Raw genomic sequence first — 26557 nt, forward strand, 5'->3', positions numbered from 1 at the left:
GACTTTGCCCTCCATCTTCCAGGCGGCACCTTGAATTCTAGCAAGCAGCAGGGTTCCCATCCACCACCCCCCCTTCCCATGCTGGAGACCTTTAGCTCCTCCCTCTCGTGTCCTCATTTCTCCTCCTCAGGAAGAGAAATGTCCCCCCCCCCCCCAAAAGCAGCATCCCAGGAAATGGGACGAAGGGACAAGCTGGCTGCCCCTAACAAGGTCCATCTGAGTGGAAGACCAGGAGCTGAGTTAGAATGGGGACATCTGGGAAAGTCACCTCTGACCTCGGAAGCACTGGGTCTGGGGAGAGAAGCCCACCCATGGGACTGGGAGAGAGAAACATGGTCTCCCTCATCCGAGCCCCACCTGTTTACACGAACAGCTTCCGCTCCCCGAGGGAGAAACATGAGCTGAACATTCGATGATGAGGAAGTGGGGTGGAATGTGACAGTCCTCACTGCTGACGTCAAGCTCGCCTTTCATTTTATTTATACCCATGACTTTGTGACACAGGATCTAATTTTCCATTGTATTTTTTGTTCTCCTTACTCTGTTAGGAACCAAGTGATGACAAGTGAATTTGTGTTTCAAGCCTAGAAAAGAAACTATTTGAAATGTGAAGCCAGGGACCCTACAAGTGTCTGAATCTCTATCCCTTGTTGCTCTCTTCTCTCGAGTGGCTAAAGCAACTTTCCAAAGGCCCAGGGAATCACCCCCTCTCCAAGGCGTGGCAGCCCGGGAAGGCAGAGCTCACAAGCATCCTCTGGCCCCCTCCTCACTCGTGCCAGCCCACTCCTTCCTGGCATGCGCGCTGGAGGGAGTCTTGGGAGCTCTGGTACCACAAAGGATTCTTGGCACCGAGCCTGGACTGCTGTCCAGCCATGCGGTGGAACTCTGTTTCCAGGAACATGGTTCCAACTTCCTGCCCCACAACTGCCATGCAGGGGCCAGGCCACGGTGCCACATGGCCCTCAGAGGCAGGACAGATTCAGGAGCAGAGAGCAATCGGAAAGGAATGACAGGAAGAGGAGAGGATGCTGGAACCCAAGGCAGATGGTGTTGTGGGAGGGAGGCACAGCCTTTGAGGTCAGGCAAGTGTCGAGCAAGTGGACAGAGCAGGCTTTCTCCAAATCTTTGGTCTGTGGCTGGACAGGACAGGAGGCTTCCGCCCTACCAAATGTTTCCGGGCATTGCCTCCAGAGACTCAAATCCAGACCTGGATCTCTAAACTAGGGTCCTCTTCTCTCCCTGAAATGAAAGCTCTATCTGAGTCTCTATGTACCTACTACTCTTTCTGTAGGGGCCTCTAGCTTTGTAGCAATCATTTTCAGCCTCTGATTGCAGAGAAATTGAGCTTCCTTGTACTCAGTTCTGAAGACTTTTTTTTTTTGTAGTGCCAGGGTACCACAAGAGATACCAATGCTATATCAGACAAAAGAAAAATTTCAAGACTTGTCTTAGTCAATATCTGGGTACAGTTGAGGGTGCCTGTGAAGTTTTTTTTGTTTTTTGTTTTTTTTTTGGTGTGGTTCTAGAATTCATGCTTGCTAGGCTGATGTGATACCATTTTAGTCACACTTCTTTCCCTAATTTTTGCTGATATTTTGGATATGTAGTCCAGTGAACTTTTCTGCCTGAGCTGGTCTTGATATGAGATATTCCAGATCTCAGCTTCTTGAGTAGTTAAGATTACAGGTGTGGACCCCTGGTTTGTTACTCCATATTTGGATGCAGAGATCTCAGTGAGACAACAGGGTCTAAAGAGTTAAACCAAGAAGCCAGGTATTCACTCCTGCAATCCTGTCTACTCAGGAGGCTGAGATCTGAGGATTGTGGTTCAAAGCCAGCCTGGGCAGGGAAGTTCATGAGACTCTTACCTCCAATTAACACCCAGAAAACAGGAAGTGGTGCTGTAGCTCAAAGTGGTAGAGCACTAGCCTTGAGCTGAAGAGCTCAGGGACAGCTCCCAGGCCCTGAATTTAAGCCCTATGACCCATAAAAACAAAACAAAACAGTTAAACCAAGAAGTCTAAGAACGACGACACCTGGCAGGGCAGCACAGAGCCAATTCCTGTCACCTGAAATATCCACAGATGTTTAGAAGCGGTGCTATTGAGTTTTCACTACATTTACCCTGGTTGCCTGGCTTAGTTTTTATTTTTATTGAAAGGTTTCTTGTAGCAACAACAAAATGGGTTGTGTGCTTTCAGCAGATCTCTTGATCTATTTGACTCAGGGTATTGAGGTAAAAATAATATGCAATGGACAGTTATGTATCAACGAACCCAGAGAGACTATCCTCAAAACTAACTGTACCCCTCTTCTCACTGACCCTCAGGTACAGGCTCCTGGGGTGGACTGACATCAGGAGGAACAGCTCAGGACCAGGCCTCTAGAATGTCATCCCCCAAAGCCTACATGAGACTCAATTCTGAGAGAGTCTGGGTGATCAGTGAGTACCAAATGCCTGCCACGGGCAGATCTACCATGGATTTCCTTCTAGGCACTGGGGTGGAGATAGGAGCCAAGGGTGAGGAGGTAGGAGTAAGACACAAGCTGCTTCCATTAGCAACAAGTAGTGACATAATAGAAGCTGTAAGAAACCATGGCATGGGGAGTGTGGTCTTAACACCTAACTGACAAGCTCCAGGCACTATGTCTGAATGCTGGTTATCATTTAAAAATCCATTACCAAAGGCCTATTTGGAGTAAGTGCATAAATATAGCCAGGCAACTGTGGGTTCAAAGACTACCTTGCTTGCTAGCTCTGGAATTCAGTTCTCCTCATCAGTTTCCAAATCTGTAAAAAGAGATACTGAGTCTGTTGTAGAGAGTTATAGACTTGCTGAGACTGGAAAGGGGACCTGTCTGCCCCTGAACACACAGTAGGAGCTTCATCACTAGGACTGGGGAATTAGCCAACCCCACAGTGAGGTGCGCTCGAGTCTCAGCCCGGCCGGGTGGTTTCACTGGACTTGCCTTTCCTTGGTGACAGACTTCCAAGGCTGGGAATCTGAATGCTCAGTGGACTCATAGGACTGAGTGCTGAGCTGAGATTCGCAGGTGAACTTTCAGCAAGGTGGTATTGAGGACTGAACCCAGGGATTCAAGTGCTCCAACATTTAAGCCATGACTACAGACCTTTATTATGGCTTATAGGATCTCACTAACTTTGCCTGGGCTGGCCTCGAACCCATGGCCCTCCTTCCTCTGCCTCCTGAGCAGCTAGGATTATAGGCATGTACCACTGTGCCTGTCCAGAAAGTGGATCTTGCTGCCATCTGTTAGGCCTGGAGTTGAAGAACCAGCTACCAGGATACCAGCACAGCCCAGCCAGACTTCCGAGCAGTGCCGAGCCCCAGCTTGGATTTGAACTTGAAAAGTGAGAAAAGCAAACGCAGTCAGAGTCTACCGAGAATCTGAAAACTTCATAGAGTCAAGAATGAGTCGCTTCTGGGCTGGGGATATAGCCTAGTGGCAAGAGTGCCTGCCTCGGATACACGAGGCCCTAGGTTCGATTCCCCAGCACCACATATACAGAAAACGGCCAGAAGTGGCGCTGTGGCTCAAGTGGCGGAGTGCTAGCCTTGAGCGGGAAGAAGCCAGGGACAGTGCTCAGGCCCTGAGTCCAAGGCCCAGGACTGGCCAAAAAAAAAAAAAAAAAAGAGTCGCTTCTGCCTCACAGAATTGTGTTCTCCAAACTTAATGAACAACAAATCTTAAAAACGGAATCCTCACTCTCCTCCCCTGCCCTTTCCCTTTATCTGTTTGGTTTCTCTGCATCAGAAAGGAAGATGAAGCTGAGATATAGGGACCCACAGCCTCACCCTGGACAGTGAGATGTGAAACTTTGCGGTCTTCATGCCCAGTCTTTCACAGCTAGGGGCAAAAGGCAGCACAGGGGGCTCCAGGAACCTTCGAGAAGCTGGGCACGGTGGCTTAAGCCTGCAATCCTAGCTTCTTGGGAGGCAATGGCAGGCTAGTTTACTGTTCAAGACCCTCTCAGACATAAGAAGGTTAGCAAGACTACATTCAGACAATAGCTGGGTGTACTGGGGGTGCCCATCAATCCTAACTACGGGGAAAGCACAATGGGGGGGCACACTGACACCTGTTATCCCAATGACACAGGACAGCAAAAGTAAGCCCGAGCAGGTATAAGACAAGACCTCACCTTGCAAATAACCAGTGGGAAAAGGGGCTCGCAGGAAGGCTATGGTTAGGAGAACGTAGCAAGGAAGGCTCTGCTGATGAACGGTTGACATCAGGAACAATGTAGAGTGCCACTGTCCCTTTGTTAGAACTCCTGGCCTGGTACAGACTCTAAATAAATACAATCATCTACATTACAAATGATGATGATGAGAGAGAATAAGAGCAGACATGGAGTACATGTTGGGAGCTGGGATTCAGGAATGTCCCTCTGGGGGTCACACCCTTAAGAGAAAGCCTGGAACAGCAGACCACAATTGTACCATGTAGCAGAATGACCTGCAGCACAGGTTCTCTGTCACCTCCAGAAGTTCTGACTCTGTGGGTCGAGTGGGCCCGGAGAACCTCTAAGGAGTTCCCGGGCAGGCAGTGGTATCTGGTTTCAAGACCATACTCAGAGGCTATCTGTCCTGGAGAACTGGAACTGATAGGATTAGGGCAGGAGGAGGAGGGAGGGAAAGAGGAAGGGGGGGATGGAGGAGAAGAGAGCAGCATGCCCAAAGCTCAGGTGTGTGCAGCTGCTGATGATGTTAGGGATGAATGGAACCCGCATCCTGGTCTTAAAACTCACCGGAACAGAACACCTCCCAGTTGAGGCATGTCTCAGAAGGTCCTTTGGGGCCTTGGGGGCATGCTACTGCAGTATGGAGTAATAAAGCTTGTGAGGTGTCCCCTCCCCCCCCCCCCCAGGGCTAGAGTGCTGTCCCTTAGCCTTTCCACTCAAGGCCAGCATTCTATTTATTACTTGAACCCCAGCTCCACTTTTTAGATTTCTCCTGGTTAACGGAAGGTAGGAGTCTCATGGATTTTCCTGGATGGGCTGGCTTTGAACTGCAACCCTCAGATCTCAGCCTCCTGAATAGCTAGGATGAAAGGTGTGGACTGCTGATGCCCTAAGAGTTAGGGATAGTTTTGTTGTTGTTGTTTGGACCAAGGTTGTCATGTCCACAGCACCTCGCACTGTCCTGGGCACCAGGCGAAGGGGACAGGCCTTGGTTCTAGAGTCGGGCAGTCTCTCCTAAGAGCAGGCACCTAAGAGCAGTTACCCCAAGGCCTAGGGTGAAGAGCACAGCCATGGCCGGAACAAAGGGTGAGAAGATCTCAGAGGAGAGAACCGATCTGTTTGGGGCAAGTCAGAGAAGTCCACAGCTGCCAAGGGATATTCAAGCTATGCCTGGAAAGGAAACTTCTAGAAAATGACCAGGGCTAGAGATTAAATGAACAAATCTCCTTTAAGAACTTTCTGGTTGTTGTTTTAAGCTCTGACCTACATTGTCATTATGAGCTTCTAGAAGATACATGGCCTCATGGTGTTGAATTTGATTTAAAATATTACATAAACCTTTATATATAGAAACACATATGGAAACAATCTGAAAATATTTCTCCTCAAATACAGTGCCACTTGCTTTTGTGAGTTTTCTATTTCTGGAGGGATATGTGAAATATAGTTTGGTTTTTCAAAGACTCCGAAGAAATTATATCATCATCCCGAGTGCCAATAATTTTGGCTCGTCATTTGTTTTATCAGTCAGTCAACAAACATTCAGTGTTTGAAGAACTGCCATGTCAGTCAGGGAAAACAAAAATAGGGAAGATGTTTTCCTACTCTGAGAACTTTTCAAGGCCTAGGAGTGCAAAAAACCCCCCACAAACCTGAACATAAATAATTCTAACACAAGTGGGAGAAAGTGATATAAATAAGCATAGAGTGCTCTATAGATGTGGGGGGGGGAAGCTATCTTCTAATTAGGATATGCATGAAAAGCTTGACCATATATGGAGAAGTCATTTGCATAGGCCCTGTAGGCTGGGGAGGGATTGGATGTGTGGAAACAAGGGCCGGTGGGTACTTGAGGCAGAGGAAGGAAAGCTGAGATCACTTGGAAATGGCACTTGGCCCTGTGTGGGGTGGGACTTGCAGGCAGAGCTGGCGTAGGGAGATGTCATCTTCACAGTCAAGTTTGAACATGAATCCTCCTTCCTCTTGCCCAGCCCCCTTGCCCTTGGCTGTGACTTTTTGGAATTTGAAACGTTGAGCATTTGTCAATCAGTTCCCTGAATGCTTGTCTCAGCTGATATCCCAGGCTTGACCTTAGTCTTGGCATATTTCTGTCCAACTTGTAAGTTTTTTTTTTTAAAGAGATTCATCTAGTATGCTGGGGGTAGTATAACCAAGATGTGTTTCCTAATAGCTCGAAAGGGCACATATTGGAGTAGAGCCGTTGCTTCAGGAATTTATGATTTTACATCTGTAGGTTGAAAGGCCTGGGTTTTTGATATTTTTTAAAAAAATTGTTTCATTTTGGTGTATTGGAGTTTTGAAATCAGGGTCTTGTACTTGCATAGCTTGTTTGCACTACTACTTACACCAGGCCTCCAGGCCTGCTTTTTGCTGAGTAAGTCTAATGGACTTTTCAGCCTTCAGCCTCCTGAGTCATGAGGATTAGAGGCATGAGCCACTCACCCAGACCTTGCCAGACCTGGGCTTTGAATCAGAATCCACTCAGGCGAGAGGTGGAAGCTTATTCCTGTAGTCATGGGAAGTGTTAGGAGGGGCACAGTTACCACAGGCTTGAGAGAATAGTTCCCACCCCCACGACGATAATAACCAGGCAGGGGAAGAAACAGATACAGGAGTTGGCAAGGAGCTTTGAGTCATCATGGAGGATCACAGCTACTCTCTAGGTTCCTGATCCTGGGTTTCAGCTTCTGATTGGCTGTGACCTTCCCCTGCATGCCTGGAAGGCAGGAAAGGAGCCCATTAATATAGTCTCTTCATCAGCTTCTTAGAGCACAGGTCAGGGGAGAGGCTGGAGGGGCAATCAGATATGGATTCATCAACCCAAGCACATGCCTCTCTAGTTTTAATATTCCTATGATTCCAAAACAACTCAAGTGACAGTGAGCCTTTATTTGACAATTCTGTTTCAAACATTCTTGTTGTCCTCTTATACTTATAAAAAGCAAGAAATGGGGAGCCAATTGGATGGATGGTGAAGGAGTGTCTGGCTGAGATAGTTCAATAAGTAGTAACTCAATTAGATTTAAATTAAATTTGAGGCACATAGGAGTTGGGGCACGTTGCTTATCATTGAATTCTCATCCTCAGAATTATCTGCAATTTAGTGCATCCTTAGGAAACATTCATCTGAAAACCTTTATTGATGAAATGTCAAGATCACCAAACCAAAAACAAGTGGATAAACAAAAAAACCCGTGCATGTGGAAGTTTCAGGGCAGAAAAATTAGCATCAATAGCTTAAAAAACTTTTTTTGTCATGGAGCTTGAACTCAGGGCCTGGGCTATATCCCTGAGCTCTTTTGCTTAAGGCTAGCACTGTACCATGTGGAGTCACAGCTCCACTTCTAGTTTACTGGTTGTTAATTGGAGATAAGCTTCTCAGGGACTTTCCTGCCCAGGTTTGCTTTGAACTGTGATTCTTAGATCTCAGACTCTTGAATAGCTGCGGTTACAGGCATGAGCCACCAGTCCCTGGAAAAAACAAACATTCTTAATCCTAGCTACTTAGGAGGCTGAGATCTGAGGATACTTGTTTGTGGCCAGCCCTCAAAGACAAATCAGAGAGATTCTCAACTCCAGCTAAATAGCAAAAAGCCAGGAGCAGAGGCGTGGCTCAAGGGGTAGAGCACCAGCCTTGAATGAGAAAGCTAAGCAAGAATGTAAGGCCTTGAGTTCAAGCCCCACTATTGGCACATAAAAACCCCAAAACCAAACAAAAACCAAAGACCTAACATTCTTGGACCTTTGAGAAGCAGGTGGCAACCATGTGTCCTTTTCTGCTTATAGTAACTTTTTTTGAAGTTTATTAATGTATATTAATTGTATAAAGGAGTTTCACTGTGACAATTCCATATGTGCATAAAATGTACTTTGATTAAATTCACCCCGCGTTTATGCTTCCTCATCTCCCCTCTGATAACTTTTAGATGAAAACTTTAGTGGGTAGATAAAGGACAGTGCTTCTCTCGTTTGAAAGAGCAGCATTGTAACCTCAGCTTCTCATCATCAATTAATTCATCCATCTTTTTCATTCACTGAAAGTATACGAAGTGCTTGTTTTGTGACTGGGGAATCCAAACACAACAGAGACACAGTCTCGGCTCCCAAAGCCCTTGCAGTAGGAGGCTGCAGATAGGATACTAGGAAACTGTAGTGCAGTTTCTGGGTTGGGGGGAGTGTGGTCATAGTGGGACCAATAGGAAGGCACTACACAGGTTGCAGGTGTCAGAGAAAGCAAGCCGAGTATTGGTGGATTCCCCTGTTTTTAATCTCTGGCATCCACCCATCCTTTTACTACTGCCATTCAACAGGTATATAATAAGCACATGGCTTCCAATGCAAATGACTGACTGATTTGGATGAACTTACACCAAAGGGCCATAAACCAATGAACCTGCAGACATTCTGTTCCACCAGCCAATCCGTGAATGTATAGAAGATATATTCCTTCCTCCTCAGTTGTAGTTTTCCAATGCTATGACAAAATACCTGAGGCTGGGGAACTTACAAAGAAAAGGGGTTTATGGAGCTTATAGTTTTGTAGGCTGAAAAACCAAGGAACATAACACTGACTGGAGAGCCATGACAGATATCATGATGGGAGCATGTGGGCTGGGGACAGATGGCAAGACAGGAAGTCAAAGAGGCTGCCAGTGGGGAGGGCTAGCCAATTTTCTTGCTGTATACTCCCTTTTGTAAGAACTTAGCGTCCCATGAGCAGTATATCAGTCTCTTCTGAGGTCAATGCCCCTTTTAAAAACCTAACCAACTCCCACTAGGCTCCACTTTTTAAAGGTCTACCCCACCTCTCAACATCACCACCCCGGTTTCTACAACTTGGGGATACATTCAAACGACATCCACGCCAAAGCACTAGGAGAGGTGAGCAAGAGGCCAGGAAGTCGATGTCTGGGTAGGAAAAGAGCAGGATAGGTTCGAGAAGGGAAGCTCAGGACCCTGTAGACAAAGCTCACTAGAGAAATTGTTGGAGGATCTGTAACATTTGTCTCGGAAGCCTTTGCGAACAACTAGAAAGTAGGAGAAGAGCACTGTTGGTTTCGTCTTTAGCCTCCAGCAAGGAGAGGAGGGCACTGGTTCTCAGAACTGTTGTTTCTCATCCGCAGAATCCATATTTACTGATTCACCTGATTCTCCCCTGTGGTTGTCTGCTTTTAAAACATGCCCGATTCAGCTACGAAACTGCTTTCCTCTCTAAGCATTTTGTTAGCTGGGATGTTTGTGTGTTTGAGGAGTATGACTGGGGATAGGAGAGGGAAAAAAAAAACACAGAGAGGGGCAAGGAGAAAGAGTGTGAAGGTCAAAATCTAAGGAGCAAAGATTTCCTAATTTGTGTGGATTAACCTTTTGTTTCTTCTTCAGAAAACCTATAAGGATTTTGATGAAAATGCATTTTAATTCTTAGCTACATTTGAGAACTACAACTATTTTTTTTTAATCCCTCTCTGTCTCTCTTTTCTTTTTCGGTGTTTGTCTTCCCCGGGACTTCCTCACGGCCTGGGCTCTGTCCCTGAGCTTCTTGCTCAATGTTAGCATTCTGCCACTTGAACCACACTTCTGGCTTTCTCTTTGGTAATTTATTGGAGGTAAGAGTTCTACAAGCCAGGCGCCAGTGGCTCACGCCGGTAATCCTAGCTGCTTAGGAGGCTGAGATCTGAGGCTCGCCATTCAAAGCCAGCAGGGCAGGAAAATCTGTGAGATTCTTATCTCCAACGAACCCGCAGAAAACCTGAAGTGGTGCTGTGGTTCAAAGTGGTGGAGCACTAGCCTTGAGCTGAAGAGCTCAGGGCAGCGTCCAGGCCCCGAGTTCTAGCCCCATGACTGACAAAAAAAAAAAAAAAAAAGAGTTCTACAGACTTTCCTGGGCTGGCTCCAGCTTCTCCCTCTCATTTTTAACAATGGGGACCACCCTCCAGGTCTAGAAAGCATCGCTTGGCTGACTGTATGTATGTTGGGCTTGGTGGGACATACTTCATCTTTCATGAACTTGTCATTTCTGTTAGGATGAAACCATCCCCATTTGCAGTCTTTAGGAAATTTAGAGATTGGGTAAAATTGCTTTATTATGAACATGCTAAGCACTAGCAGGTGGCTCTTGAGTAGAAAGAGCAAATCTCTGAGTTCAAATCTCAGCATGGATGAAAACAAACCAACCACTCAGTCTTTGGCCTGGAAGAAGTTATGCGAGGACCCATCGCTGTTGTTAGAGCGGATTCTCTTACTTCCTAGCACTCTATGTAAGCCCTCCTGACTCTTCTGTTCTTTGTATTCTCCCTTGGAAATGTCATTCGTTATTAACATACATTAATTTTCCAAAGGAGGTTTCACTGTGACGTTTCCATACATACACAGGTGTATGTGCCTCCGCCACTCCCCTTTACCTGCTCTGTGGTTGTCATTTTTGAGACTTTAGCTTCATGTCTCCTGCTCAGAGCCTCTTATCTAATCTGTATATTGTTGCTGCCTGACTTTCTTTTAGTTCTTCTTACCTACTAAATATCTTTCCTGAGGAAAATGTGGGCACTTCACAACAAACATGTTCAAAACTTCTCTCCATGAGCATTTACTCTAGCCAACCTGTTTCGTCTTTGTATATGTTACCAGGATTTCGAAGTCATCTCTAACAACCCATGGGCTCCCAAGTCCTATTTCACCCTTGAATTTCTTTCCTCTTTCTTTTCTTTCCCTTTATTCCTAAAGCCATCCCTCCCTTCCTCCCCTCCTCCTTCCTTCCTTCCTTTTTCCCTTTCTTCCCTTCCCTCCCTTCCTCCTTTCTTCCTCTGTCTTTTCCCCCCTGGATTATTATTAATGCTATCTCTGCTCTCGTTGGTCTTCTCTACGCTTAAGATTCTGCCATTCACCAGGTTTATAGATATGGTGCACCTATTCCCATGTCTTTCTTGTGTAAAATGTTTCAGGAGATTCCATTTTCTAGCTATTTCCATCAGGGGACATTTAAACAGTTTCACTGTCTGTGTGGATTTCCCTCCTATCTTATGGCCCCTGCCTTTTATCTCTACAGACATCTTCTCCTCTGCTCACACTCAAACATTTGGCAGCCCAGAATGTAGTTTTCTGCCCTGGTTTTCTTCCTGGTGATCTGTCCTTCATTGGTGACCTCGTCCAATCAGAAGCTGCCAGTGGACTCTATACACTGGTGACTCCCCAGTTTACGACTCCAGCCCAGACTTTTCTACTGAGCTCCAGACAGGGAGAGCCAACTGCCTCCTTGACATTTTCCCTTGGATGTCTAAAGGAGACTCACCCTTAGCAAGGCCAAAGCAGAGCTCTTGACTTCCTACTTATTCTTTTCTGGTGCTTTTCCCACCCTTCTTTGACTCAGTGAATGGGAACCATCCATTCATCTGCTCTGTTCAAAATATAGCACATTATGGCAGGAGTGCCCAGAAGTGAGAGGATTTTCTCTACTCATTGCATAGCTAGGACACAAAAGAGAGAAAGAGGAACGGGCCAGAGTCCCACTATTCCTTTCCAGGGTGTACTCCAAATGATCTAAGGAACCTCACTCAGGCCTACCTCCCAAAGACCCCATCACCTTAGGACACCAAACCTTTGACATGTAGGCCTCTGGGGCCTAAGCATCAGTAGTAAACAGTGAGAGAGGCTGGGCTCTTGAATACATTTGAAGAATGTGTGACATTTAAAGAATGTATCCTTAGATACAAGTACCAAGCCAACACCATTGTATTCCTGCCAACAAATGAAAATGAGAGATTTTATTGATAATGCTGAGCTTGCCAGTCTACTTTTATTCATTTTGTTTGTTGATTGTTGAAACAGAGGGTCTTACTACATAAATTTGCTAGGTAGCCCAGGCTGGCCTCAATCAAAGTTTAGTTTCTTCTGCCCCTGCCTTCTAAGTGCTGGGATTTCTCTTATATACCACTAGATCCAGCAACAATAAATCTTTGACAGTATGTAACTGCAAGCGACAGAGCTAATGCTCATCCATGTAACAACTGCTAGTTACTCTGAACTACCTTTTTTTTCTTCTTTCTATTCTTTTCTGGTTCATCCTGACAGTAGGGATCTAGATTGGGAAATACCTGGTCTAGAATTCTGTATGTGGTGTATTTGAGTTTCTCTGAGAACCTTTGGATGATTCTGTCTGAAATTTCAAGATGATTTGGGAAAATAAGGGCGAGGATCCTGAATCTTCTCGCAGATTTAAACTGAGGTAGGTCACCTGTGGCAGCTGAGGGCAGAGAGGATAATGATGACATGATACTATGTCAACGTGATGGATGAATGACAAAGGGTGCGTTTAATGCCTGTGCTCTAGTGACTTTGATGCTCATAGAAGGTAAACCAGGACTTTTCCAGAAACTGTGAAATCTAATAGCACTTGATATTCCTGGTCTTTCATCCTGTGGTAAGCACCAGCTTGTCAGCACTTTTGGCATCCTCAGTCTTTGGGGAAGGAAAACCAACGATAGGTTTCAAGGCACCTAAACAGTGCACTCCATTTATTCTAGCCTTCCCAGTGGAATGAGAATTATGTTATCAGTAGTCACAGCTCTTCTAACCTTACATGGCCCTGAGTCATTTGTAGTAAGCTCATCTACTTTGCAGGTTTATTACACATGGTTTGGCTACACAGTCAGCAATGATAGTAGATCAAAAGAAATTTCAAAAGGAAAGCAATTAAGTTTTTTTTTGTGTGTGTGTGTGTGTGTGTGTGTATGTGCTTTATGCAGCTCAGCCAATACAGAGAATCTTCCAGGAAGTCCCCGGTTATCATCTATTGTATAAAAACCATTGTATGATCTGTTTCCCTGTCCTTAATTTTGTGAAAATCTGCCTCCTAAGATCAAATGGTTCCCTCTCCCCCCAAAAAAGAAAAAGTTACACTAATCTTCCCAAGCCACAGAGGAAATACAATGTGCTTTAAGTGATAAAATGAGGATTTTAGGTTAGTTGAAGGGTAGTATGTCTTTAGTGGAAACTAGAAAGCATTATGTGAGGAATGAATCAAGTATCTGTGGTATCTGAGGTATATAGCATGTAACAATCTCTAGCTTTTGGTGAATAGTATTCATGTATACAATAGTAATATATGGTAGTAATGTAGCTACTTCATGCAGTTTCAAGGTATGGCTACTTTGACCTATTGGATATAGCCTATAGGTAAATTTGAATGATTTTGAACTGAACTCTATGCATTCTAGCATTTGTGGTTTATCCACAATAGTAGTCTCCTTGGGACCAGATACTCATGGACACCAATAAAAAAAAAACATTTTAATTAAAAAAAACAAAACAAAACATTTCCGCCTTTCTTCACATTTCTGCTAGTTGAACCAATGACCTGAAGCAGGTAGATGCCACAGCCTATCTGGAACCATGAGAAAGCCAATCAACCAATCAGAAACCACCTTATTCCAGCTGTTGTTCAAACAATACACACATGGATCCATTCGCAAAGCTGTAACATGGCAAAGCCAAGTTTTGCCGTTCATTTCTTTGCATCCCTGCCCCCAGCAATGTCTACCCAATGTACATACACAGTGTGTAAAGAAGTGAATGTCTGAATAACAGCCTCAAGCACAAAAAACTACTGTGAATAGAAATATTTACAAGTACTTAGGATAAAGCAATGCTGAACTGATTAGTAAGACAACACACTAAGGAAATTTCAAGCCCCATCCTGTGGGAAAGGGGAAGATGCTTATGGGTATGAACAATGATAGGTGAATTCCCACTTACCGTGTTGGCTATTATTGCTTTTGCACCTGGATTGGTCTAGAGAGAGATGCCTGGGACCCAGACTGCTTCATTCCTGCCAGTAGAGGTGCAAAGCAAAGGGTGTATGTGGGGTTGGGGAGGAGGCACAGGACAGTGCTACTGTAGAGAAGTGGTGACTGGTTGGTATAGAGAACAAGAATGAGGTATACCAGTTGGCTCTTTGAATTTGGATTGGTAAGTAGCTTTAGGAGTCAGATCTGTCTGGAAAGCTTTACTGTAAGCTCCTGGTAAGACTCACTTAGACACATGCCAGTTTGTCAGCATTGGGAAACATGGGCTGCATTAAACAATTTTAGACCCCCAAAGCCAAACTCCAGCTAGACAGGGAATTTTTATATCACTGGTTCTTTTTTCTTTCTTTCGTTCTTTCTGCCTATGCCATTCCCTTCCTCCTTTCTTTCCCTCCCTCTTTCTCCTTCTCTCCTTCTATTCCTCTATTAAAGCCATACAACCATAGTGGCCTTCAAGATGAATGGTAGGTGATAAATCTCTAGTGGGATAAGTGTTGGGCTCTATTTTGCTGTAGCTTAGCAGAGATGCAGTGGAAAACTTTAAAACATTAAGCACCCAAAGACAATTTAAAGCCTAAGAATACATGCAAACCTGGGAACTCCAGCTAAGAGTGTTGAGAAGCTGCCTCTTTTTGTGTAATATGGCAGGAACAATAGACCATTTGCCACGCATGCTGTGCACAGACATCTTCCTATCACTTCTCGAGAGCTGTCCTGGGAAACCCCCACTTTCAGGGGAGCAAATCATATGGTCTGGGTTTTTCTTTTATCAAAAATTAGAAGATATGAAGCCTTTACCTTTACCATTCTTTCTTTTTTCTTGAAAATGTACTCTTCTTTCTGAAAACACACAGACACACACACACACATTTGGCTTGGGCCAAACTGTTGATTCAAATTGTTCTTTAACCTACTGCGATTTTCTTTTGTTTTATCCTTCATCATATCTCGACCTCAACATGATTATTTATCCTCTTATGTCTCAACTATTCTGTGGGTTTTTTTTTCCCTTTTCTGTATGGAACTAGAAACTCTGACTGAAATAATGCCAGATTATGCCGCTAAGTTAAGTGGCCTTGGCCCTTCTATCTAACTCCCCTTGACTACCTTTTTTCATCTGAGGAAGGAAGAAGTATATTAATTTTGCTATTGCTACATAATATGTCACCACAAATAAAGTAGTTTGAAAACATGATACTATTTATTATCATAGTTTCTGTGGGTCAGAGGTCTGGGAATGGCCTTTTGGGTCCTCTGTTTTAGAATCGTATGTGGAAGTGCAATCGGTGTGTCCCCTGGGGCTGCAGCCTCGTCTTAAGGCTCAGCTGGGAGATGTTCATATTCCAAGCTCCCTAGTTGTTGACAAGATTTGGCCTCTTCGCTGTTGGACCGAGGGCCTGTCTTTTATAGAATCTTGTCCAACATCTTCTTCATTTCAGTTCCTTGCTATATGGACCTCCCAACATGGCTTCTTGATTTCTCAAAGCCAAAATGAGGAAGAGATTCCTCTCAAGACTGTGTGACCTAAATAATATCTAACCTAAATGTATTTATGAGCGTATATGGTTTTTGAAATAACATCTCCATCACCCTTTTCATTTTCCATTCGAAGGTATCAAGTCACAGGTTCCATTCATACCCAAGGGAAGGGGATGCCACAGCATATAAAAGCAGGACATGGGGACAACTAGAGGCTATCTTAGATTCTGTTCACATAAGAATGTTTTTGTGTCTCCCTGATATATGACTGTTAACAAATGGAGACGGAGAGACAGTAAAGACCAAGTCTGTGAATACTATATATGTTCTTGATACATTGTATATTGTATATATGTCTACCTGACCTAGAGAAGGGCTAGAAAAACAGGACATAAGATATCACAAGAAATGTGCACACTGCCCTACTATGTAACTGCACCCTTTTTGCACAACACCTTGTAAAAAAATTTGTGTTCAATCAATAAACAAATTTTTAAAAAAAAAGAATGTTTTTGTGGCAAAGTAATTTAAAAGGCAGGAGCTGGTGGCTCTCTATAATGTGAGCTACTTAGACGACTAAGATTGAGAAGACTGTGGTTCAAGGCCAACCACATTTGACATTTCTCTCAACCAAGCTTTGGGGTCAGGTGGCTATGGGCCTGTCATTTTAGCTACCACTGAACACCTAAATAGGTGTATGGAGGTCTGAGGGCCATGACTGTATTTGGGGTTTTTTTGTTTGTTTGTTTGGCCAGTCCCGGAGCTTGGACTCAGGGCCTGAGCACTGTCCCTGGCTTCTTTCTGCTCAAGGCTAGCACTCTACCACTTGAGCCACAGCGCCACTTCTAGCTGGGGAATTGAACCCAGGGCTTCATGTATACGAGGTAAGCACTCTTTGCCAGTAGGCCATATCCCCAGCCCCCATGACTGTATCTGGACAGGAAAGGACACCCCATCTTAAAATTAACCAATACACTAAAGAGCAGAGGAATGGCTCCGTGATGGAGTGCCCACCTAGCAAGCACAGAGCCCTGAGTTCAAACCCACCCCCCCAAAAAAACAACCCTACCAAAAGAAGAAGTACTTTGAGCTCCTAGGAAAAGTCCAGAAAGGTTTTTTTTTATTATTAATACAACTCTCATGCCATATAGTAAGACTATAATATATATATGGTTAACACCAATATAATTATTTTCTCTTTGTCTCTCTATGTCCTATGAAGTGGGTTTTACTTTTAAAAATGACTTGTTTTCCCATGCTGCTGTTAAAAATCTCATCAGGATGAGAAAGTCAGCAGGAACAGATTGGTCTTGGTTTTGGCTGGACAGACTCAGCCCTGTGGGTAGCTGAGAAAAGAAAGGCCCTTGCCAGTGCTCTCTCGAGGTCTTCCTTAGAAATCTCTCCACAAGCGAGGAGCCAGATGTGGGCACCTGTGCAGGGATTATAGCAAGCAAGATGCCAGGTCTCTTTGCAGCCCAGACATTTAATTAGGAACACTTGGTTACCTTTGGCAAGTGAAAACTTCCTAGTGTCTGCCGGTGGACTTTCAATGATCCCAGCTCCCTACCCAGATGGGTGGGAGTCTATAGAGCAGGGGCAGGGCTCAGGAAAAGTAGCTGAGCCTTTGTTTGGCTTGACCCACGTGTGACTCATGATTGCAGATTGTCTCCACACTAAGAAATAATACCCACCCCCCTAGTGTGTTGCTTACCGGTTATTAAATACAAGCTTTTGGGTTGAAAAACAATTTAGCATATACTATGTATGTGTCTATACAGACATATTCACACCTTTTAAAGTGAGTGATATGTATGTATGTATGTATATATATATATGCATGCAAATTTAAGTTGATGAAAGAAATTGATCCTTATCCCTTTCTGGCCCCGTTGGGGACCCCCACCCAGCAAGGGGCGCGTGATCAGCAGAGACAGAGACGTTTAAAGAGATACTTAGGCCCGGAATCCCAAGCACTGTGTGTAGCGCGTTCAGTAGCTCCAGGAAGACCAGACTTCCTCTCGGGGCGGAGACGCTAATCGGCTTAAAATCGGGGCCCCACACCCCGGTAGGGGCGCTAGGACCCAGGCGGCAGCCGGCCTCCTCCGGACGTGGGGGGGGGGGTGTGGCGGGGTTGGGGGGGGGGGGAGTAGAGGCTCAGACTCGCAGCCCGAGTCCAGGGGAGCGATCCGACTCTTCACCTGGGAGCGCGCTGCGGGGTGCGGAGGTGCGCGGGGGCCCGGGGCGCTCCATGCGGGGCTGCGGGGCGCGCGCCACGGCCGGCCGGGACGCGGGGGCAGCCAGCCGCCCTGGGCGGGCATGGAGCAGCCGCGCCAGGTGAGCCCCGCGCGCGGCTCCGCGGGGATCCGCAGCCCCTGGGGCGCGGGGGGCGCGGGGGGCGCGGGCTCCGCGAGGGTCGGCCCCCCTGGCTGGGGGGTGGGGTCTTTGCGTGTCCTCTAGTCCCTGCCGGGTCCGAGGCGCGGCTCCCTTCTTTCTTCTCGGGTGGGAGGCACCTGCAGCGTCAGGTGCAGCCATCCGGCTTAGCATTCCCCGTGACAATAAGTGTGCAAACCGCCACACCACGCCTCGCCGCGCGCGCGCTCCGGCTCTTCGGCACTCGCACCTGTTGCGCGCTGCTGCGTTTCCCCCCTTTCCTTCCCCCTCCCCCCCACCCCGCACGGGCGGAGGGGACCCCTGATTGCCCCCACTTGTTTGCAGTAGCTCCCACAGCAATGTCCTTTCCTGGGAACCGAACCCTGGTGGAGTCCCCAGCTCGGGGATGTGTGTCAGAGCTGGTGGGTGCACTCGTGCCCTGACGCCTCACTCTGGTGTTGGGGGGACCCACCCCACGCCCCAACTCTCAGCTCTGAGAAGGTCCCCCCCTCCCCCCTGGCTGGGTGGGTAGGATAGATGGAGAGTTGAGGATTCAATCTCTGGGCTCCCCCTCAGCAAGGAGGTGGGGGTGTAGGGGGGAAGGGGGGGGGAAGCAGGGCTCTGGAGTGGGGGAGCTTATGTGTGCAGAAGGGTCTCTTGCAGAGAAGGAAGGGTCACAGGAGAGTGGCCTTGAAGGTCTGGGAAGCCCGGAGGGCTTATGTCACCTGGAACCTGGGGGCACTCTCCTAGGGGTCGTTGAGACATAAAATGCACTTGGTTACCACGACTAGCCCTTGTGTGTGTGCGCCCCAGAGACCTTCCTGGGCTGCTAGGTCAGAGCACTGGGGACCCAGGAGGGTGTGGTGTGCCTGCCCCGCCGTCCCGTCTCAATCTGCAGTTTGAATGTGCGGTGCTCACTTAGGAGAGCGGCTTCCTCTACACTGCGGGCTCTGGGACACAATCAACAAAAACATTTACCTAGGGCACAGGGGGAGGGAGGGCCCGTGGGCCCGCCCTCTGGGACTTTAGAATCTGCTGGTTCACATGGCCAGCTCTTGCTTGACTGCTCTTCTGACCTTGAATGAGCTATTTTAACCTGGTGGAGGTTCCATTTCCAAGAAGTAGAATTGGAAGGATGATCATTCATGAGCGGTAGGAAGACCCAGGAATGGGAAGCAGGGATTGGGCTCCAGCCTCCTCTGTGTCACTGCTCAGTTGTGAAACAGAAAGCCACGCACCCTGTACTGACCTCAACAAGGCCACCTGCCTTTTGGAGGTCTACCTGGCAAAAGCTTGCCAAGTTCAGACAGAGAGCTGCCCTGTCCCCACTAGTTCTCTGCAGTCTTGCTACAGAGTGAACTCAAAACCAACAAGTCTTTATGGACTGAGATACTGGGTCGGAACTGGAGGTGAATTGACTTTTAATTCCAATCTGTTTATAGAATCACACAGATCTTTCAGGTTGAAGGTCTATGGAACTAAGCCTGTCTGGGTTAGTAATACTCAGAATTCACTGAGAAGGTCCTTACTTAGAAAGTCCTGGTCAGGCTTAAGTTTGGTTTTACATAACCCTGGAAGGAAAAGATTTCTTCTGTGGCTTCTAAGATCCTAGCCTAACCACACACACTCCTACAGGCCAGAGAAGCCTGCATTTGACCCCTAAATAGAAAAGGGCCCAGTGTGCTGCGTATCTCAGAGAGGCCCCGTAAGCAGTACTTGATAAACAATTTACTTACCTGGGAATGACCCAGTTAATATTAACTTCTCAGAAAAGTACTTTATCAGTTTGGTAATGAAATAATGAATTCTCTTTAGAAGCTACATTAAATATTGGAATGTCTAATATTGCCACAGTGTAGTGGGATAAACACTTCTTGAAAAAAGAAAAGGCTTTTACTTTTTAATTTAGTTTCAAGATGGGAAATACATATGAGGATTTATGTGTTTGTACTAGGTGATTTTTTTTTAAGAGATAAGAGAGCAAAAGTAAATACAACAACAAGCCCCAAGAAATCTTGTTTCTTCGGGTTTCAGAGATGGGTGTCTCTGTCCAGGTGACGGTTTCTGAAATACTTGCTCTGAGTAAAGTGTACTGAGCATTTTATGTACTAGCTCCTGTAACGTCAGCACCTTTGGAAGGAGGTGCCATGGTTGTTTCAATTTTACACGTGAGGGACCTGAAGCTTCTTGCCTGAGCTCACACAGCTACTTGGTGGTGGAGCTAGGCCTGTAAGCTGGGTTTATTTACAAACATCTGAGCAGAATGAAAGAGGGATTTGGGGGGAGAAGGACCAAATACCTACTGTCAGATACTTTACATACTTCAGTGCATTTAAATGAAAACATCTTTTGTAAATGGTAATTTTCTTTCTTGGTGGATTTTCTTATTTTTAATCAATATGAATTTGGGTGTGTTTTTATGTCAGCAAAGAAACTGACTACTTTTTAACCATATTGATTTGAGTCACAGGGATTAACTATATTAGAGGCATTAGGGTTAAAATTTCATAATCACAGTCCACAGTAACTGTGGACTTTTATATGTTCATATTTTGTATATTTATATATATTGCATACTTTTTCAGATATTCCTGGTGGACTAATTCCTAGGGATGGTGTTTCTGTTAGAAATGCCCTCATTAAAATCTGGGCATAGTGGCTCACACTTGTAATCCTAGCTACTCAGGAGGTCGAGAGCCAAAGCCGGAAGACAGCCCAAGCAGGCAAAGCAGGGAAGTCTGTGAAACTCTTTTTTTTTATTTTTGGTTGGTTGTGGGGCTTGAATTTGGCCTGGATGCTGTCCCTGAGCTCTTTTGCACAAGCTAGTGCTCTACCACTTTGAGCCACAGCTTCACTTCTGGGTTTTGAATAGTTAATTGGAGATAAGTGTCTCATGGACTTTCCTGCCCAGGCTGGCTTTGAACCATAATCCTCAGATGTTAGCCTCCTAAGTAGCTAGGATTACAGGCATGAGCCACCAGCACCTGGCTTCATGAAACTCTTATCTCCAATTAGCCACCAGAAAACTGGAAGTGGAACTGTGGCTCAAAGTAGTTGAGTGCTAGCCTTGAGCAAAAGAGCTCAGGGGGGCTGGGGATATAGCCTAGTGGCAAGAGTGCCTGCCTCAGATACACGAGGCCCTAGGTTCGATTCCCCAGCACCACATATACAGAAAACGGCCAGAAGCGGCGCTGTGGCTCAAGTGGCAGAGTGCTAGCCTTGAGCGGGAAGAAGCCAGGGACAGTGCTCAGGCCCAGAGTCCAAGGCCCAGGACTGGCCAAAAAAAAAAAAAAAAAAAAAAAAAAGAGCTCAGGGACAACACCTAGGCTCTGAGTTCAAGCCCCATGACCCCCCCCCCTCCAAAAAAGAAAGCATGATTACTGTTACATACTTTTTACTACATACCACCAACTTGCCTTTCAAAATTAAAGAACCTGGGCTGATTTGGTGTCCAGTTTTTTACTGGTATGTGTTTGGAGTTTGGTAAGTCATGTAATCTAAAGGGATGTTAGGTGTATTACCTGTAAATAAACCTGCCAAGTCCTTTTCCAACTGTAATAAACTGCAAATATGGGGCAATTAGAGGTTGAACAAATGAAATTGCCTGTATTTGATCCTTTTTACCTACAAAACAAGAAATTAATATGAGTTCACCTAATATCACATGAACTCCAGAACTCATTTATTTATCTCCGATACCTTGACTCTGTGTGTGTGTGTGTGTGTGTGTGTGTGTGTGTGTGTTGATCCTGGGGCTTGAACTCAGGGCCTGTGTGCTGTATCTGGGCTTCTTTTGTTCAAGGCTGGCATTCTACCACTTGAGCCACAGCTCCACTTCCAGCCTTTTTTTGGGTAATTTTTTGGAGATAAGATTCTCCTGGACCTTCCTGCCCAGTCTTGGCTTTGAATCATGATCCTCAGATCTCATTTTTCCTGAATAGTAAGGTCGGATTAAAGGCATGAGCCACTGGCACCAGCTCTCTCTCTCTCATTTTAATGACATTAGAATCAGGTTGTGGCTTGTTGTAAATGACATAGCAGAGTTGGGCCTAGAACTTCTCCCAGTGACTTGCCTGAGTAGACCATTACAGACTTGCCTTTGGACAGCTTTTCCTTGGAAGCATAATGGATTGGAGTGCTTTGTACTCCAATCATTTGTCTTAGTTTTGGGGAAACTATTGATTTCGAGGGCTGCCTCCAGACTGGAAGAGTGATGAATTGCTGGTGGCGTGAAGGTAGCTTGGACTTGCAAGCTTGGGGCAAGTCCTGTAAGAAACCAAAACAGCAGCTTTCCGTCATGATGAATTTTACATTTTATCTCTGACCATGATGTTAATCACCTATGTAGGTTAAGGGAAGCCAAGTGCATTTGTGGAGAGTTGTTAGGCCTTTCAGTGAATTCACAGATACTTTGAATACTTTATTTTCCAACTTGGTTCCTACAATAGAGCTAAGTCAGGTCAACCATGGATTAAAGTCTTCTGTGTGTTATGAATGGATTACCAGTTTGAATCTGGGACCACTGCAGCTAGCTAGGTAGCACCTTACACATTGCTATTAGCCAGGCAGAAGTTGTAATGGATTTGTCCTTGCTTGTGAATATGTGTTTAGGTTTAGCTTTTTGTGTTTTTGAGATTTCAACTAAGGGGGTAGATTGCTGATAATATGTGTTGTGTTTGACTGCTGAATTAAGATGATTTCAAGTTACACTGGGATTTGGCATTGAGACAAAGAAATTATTGTTTACTTGGGGAATCAAGGAAATAGAGCATGGGGTATATAGATTTGATATTGATGAAGCAAATATTTGTCATTGGAGAAATGATGCAATTTCAGTTTTGCTTTGTTTGGCAGCCAAAGTAGCAGCCAAGGGTTTTTAAGATAGAAAAGATGCCCTCAATAAAGCCAAATATGTTTAGTTACTGAGATGAATGCCAAGTAGCCAAACCAAAGGAGAGAGGAGTTTCTAATCTGTTAATGTAGAAGAAAAAAATTCAAAGTAGTAAAGAGATTAGTAGGACTAATTCGGATACACTAATGGCCTCTGGCTGTCATGGGTCCACTGTGTCATTATTAATGGCAGCCTGGGTTTTTTTTTTTCTTTTCCTTATAATGTTACCTTTCTATGAATTCAATTCAGAAAAAGATGAATCCCTAGCTCTCTGGCCAATGCACCAAATATATTACTAGAAATATAGGGCAGCTAAGTTGACCTTGGTCTTTGCAAGAGAAGAATCCAGGTAAGAGTCAAGCATAGTAAAGGTGATAGGAAATTTATGAGAAGAGAAATATGGCTGAGAAAGAGAGAGAGAGAGCGAGAGAGAGCATGTGAGACATGAAGATGACAGTTCAACCCATCTCAGCCATCTTTAGTACCATCTTCATTATTACAGAGCTTTGCCTTGTGGTAAATTGGAAGAATTAGGGTTCATAAAGATGGCTTTCTGATTGACGGGTTTCCTTTCTGCTTCCTATAAGATTCTGGCATTAAAGATTTAGTGTCTCAATCTTATTTCCTCAACTCTTTCTCCTAATGTATGTTATTTTTTGAGGACACATTCAAATGATAGCATTCTGATCTTAGCCCCCGCCCCTGCCAACTCATGCTGTTCTCATACATAAAATATATTCATTCCATCCTAATAGTCTCCAAAGTCTTGTTCCAATGCCAACTCAAAAGTCTAAAGTCCAGAGTCTTATCTAGATCAGATATGGGTGAGACTCATACCATGATTAATCCTAAAGCAAATTGCCTGCCAGCCACAAGCCTGTGAAATCAAACAAGTTGTGGAATAGAATTTCCCATTGTGACCTAGTCTATTCTATAAAGGAAATCCCCAAGATGGGGACTAAGGAGAAGAAATGTATTTCCTGCAGTCCTGGAGTCCTGGCCTGTCCTTACCTTTGCATCTCCATTAGTAGTTGTCCTGATGGGACTCTCTGGAGCAGCTCAGATCCTATATTTCTGCTTCGCTTTGCCACAGCCGGGGACATCTGCACTGGCTCTGCCCCTGTGACTAGTGTTTGCCTGGGTCCCCGGGCCCAGGGATGTTTTGAAGTAGAGGAAGTCATCACTTCACAGCTCTTGCATTCTGTCTGTGGAATTAACACATGAATGTCACCTGCCATGACAGCTTGTGTCTCTGGAACTGTGGCCCTTGCTACACCTGGGCCTGTTTGAGCCATGGCTGAGACAGCCAAGAAGTGTTGTGCTAGAATATCAGGGGCAGAGGCCTGAGGTTGTCAGGCCGTGGCCTGTCCCCTAAAACCTTTTGTCCTTCTAGAGCTTTAGGAGCTGTGATGGAATCAGCAGCTGTATAAGGACAGAAAGAGAGGCCTGAGCTGTCATTCTTCCTCTGTCCTACACTGTGACTCTCATTTCTTATGATGTAGCAAGAAGGCCCTCACCAGAAACCAAGCAGTACCAGCACTATGCTCTTGGATTTCTCAGCTTCTGGAACCATGAAGCACTAGCAACCCTTAGCAGGGTCCACGTATTGCTAATTCTGCAGGGGCACTTGGATAATGAAGGCATGCAAAGCAGACATGTAAGGATGGCCAGCAAACATCCTCCATTGTAAGTATTCCTCCCTCAGAGGAAGATCTATGTCCCATCATAAAAGACCAAGTAAGTGCCCTAACACACATAATAATACTCCATGTGGTGTTTTTTTTTTTTTTAATGTGCTAATTTTGAGGCTAGAACTCAGGGCCTGGATGCTGTCATTGAGTTTGTTTTTGCTCAAGGTTAGTGTTCTACCACTGGAGTCAAAGCTCCAGTTCCAGCCTTTTTGTTTTGTTTTGGTAGTTTATTAGAGATTAGAGTCTCAATGATTCTGCTGCCCAGGCTGACTTGGAGCCATGATCCTCAGATCTCAGCCTCCTGAGCAACTAGGATTACAGACGTGAACCGACCCCGGGTGCCTGGCCTCCATGAGCACTTCCTACTATCTTTTACATTGTCCATAGGAGGTCATGCTGATTACAGAGAAAAATAAACAACTTCTCTTAAAATTGTGGCACATTATCTCCTCTCACTTAGAAATGTTAAAAATCAGGTTAAAGAATATCTTTGTGGTAATAGAATGGTTTAGAAAGAAGAGAGCTAAGTTGTTCAAGGAACTGAACAAATGCTCTCCGTTTGAATACTGCACACAACACCTTCTTAATGAGGTCACCTAGGAGAACTTGAGAAAGTTGCAAGGCCGTCTAGCCCTGCCCGGGCTGGAGGCGGTACGAAGAGAATGAATGAGGCAAATACTATTGCTGAAGGATGAGGAGGAGCCTCTTTGTCATGCAGTCTCCCAGCCAGCAGTTCTGTTTAGAACATGTCTGCAGCACTTACTTTGATCAAAAAGAAAAACTCTGCTTTATTCCAGAAAAGCACTTTGATCAAGACGGTGGCCACGGCACCATTTCTACCGTCTGTCTTTTTTTGAGCAGGCTTTTCCATGTAAGGAAGGGCATTCTGGATCACATAAATGGCATGCACTTGGAATTCTCCATGCTGTGTCACTTGTCTTTTCAGTGGCAGGAAGGTGAGAGCAGGAAAAGAGAGTAGAAAAGAAAGGAAAGTGGCTCAGAGGAAGGATGGAACAGTGTCCCATCCCTTTCTCATCTCAGCACACAAGGGACCCAGGTGGTATTGTCTGGGACCTGGGCAACTACATAGACCTGTGTCTGCCTCAGGTCCTGCAAGAACAACATGAGGGCGAGGGAATTTCTTAGCTTGTCACTCATTCTGGACCAGTTCAGTCTGGTGAGGAAGCTTTGGGGTAAAGCAAAGCCCTCAGGAGCAGGAGAGAGGGTCAGAGGCCAGAGATGCAGTGTTAACTGTCCCCAAACACACAGATGTCCTCTTGCTCAGGTAAAGCTGACTTTCCTGGTCTTCTGCCTTTAGAGAGAGACTTGCTCAGACTTCAGCAATCTGGCACCTGGGTACACACACACACACACACACACACACACACACACACACACACACACACACAGAGAGAGAGAGAGAGAGAGAGAGAATAGAGAAATTCAGTCTATAGTTTGAAGGCCAGTGACTAGTTAGGTGCAGTCAAAACCCAAGAGAAAATTCTGTTTCACTACAATCTTATCTGGCTCACCTAGGGCATGTGATAGAGATGTGATCTTCCTTTCACTAGGCCTCAGCGGTCAATCTGCTTGTGTTTCCTCATTGTGTTGGATCTATCCTATGAATTGCTGTCATATCTGTAGCCCAGGGCTCCCTGTAGAAGTGAAACAACTGCTTGGTCTCACAAATGCCTAGTTCAGAAAACTTCAGTTAATCTAAAGATCAAAAAGGCCCTAGCTTACAATGCTTTAGCCAGGAGGGGTGAGTTCATTATTTTCTTATGCTTGGGAGCTGTAGCGATCTGTGTGGCTGTGACAACAGAAATACCTACCCTGAGTGGCTTAGACATTTCCTCACAGATCTCAGCCTGCAAGTCCAAGATCAAGGTGCTGTCAAGGTTATTTGTTACGAGACTTTCTTTCTGCTTGTGCACAGAGGCCCCCATTCCGCATCCTCACGTGGCCTTTTCTCTGTGCACATGTGGGATAAAAGAGAACGCTCTGTGACGTCTCTTCTTTCCCATAAAGACATCAATCCTATTGGATTAGCGTCCTTATCTTTATTTAACCTTAATTACCTCCCTTAAAACCATGTCTCCAAGTA

General features: G+C 45.4%; 1 long non-coding RNA gene across 1 annotated transcript; it reads right to left on the bottom strand.

Moving 5' to 3' along the window:
* Window positions 1–1902: 1902 nt before the first annotated feature.
* Window positions 1903–21605, bottom strand: LOC125340014. Its single transcript, XR_007208666.1, has 3 exons — window positions 21194–21605; window positions 11468–11470; window positions 1903–1954 (listed from the first exon to the last, which is right to left on the bottom strand). It is a non-coding gene; the product is annotated as an uncharacterized LOC125340014 (long non-coding RNA).
* Window positions 21606–26557: the final 4952 nt, after the last annotated feature.

Source organism: Perognathus longimembris, chromosome 22 (genome assembly GCF_023159225.1).
Source record: "Perognathus longimembris pacificus isolate PPM17 chromosome 22, ASM2315922v1, whole genome shotgun sequence".
In the NCBI taxonomy this organism is placed as follows: Eukaryota; Metazoa; Chordata; class Mammalia; order Rodentia; family Heteromyidae; genus Perognathus; species Perognathus longimembris.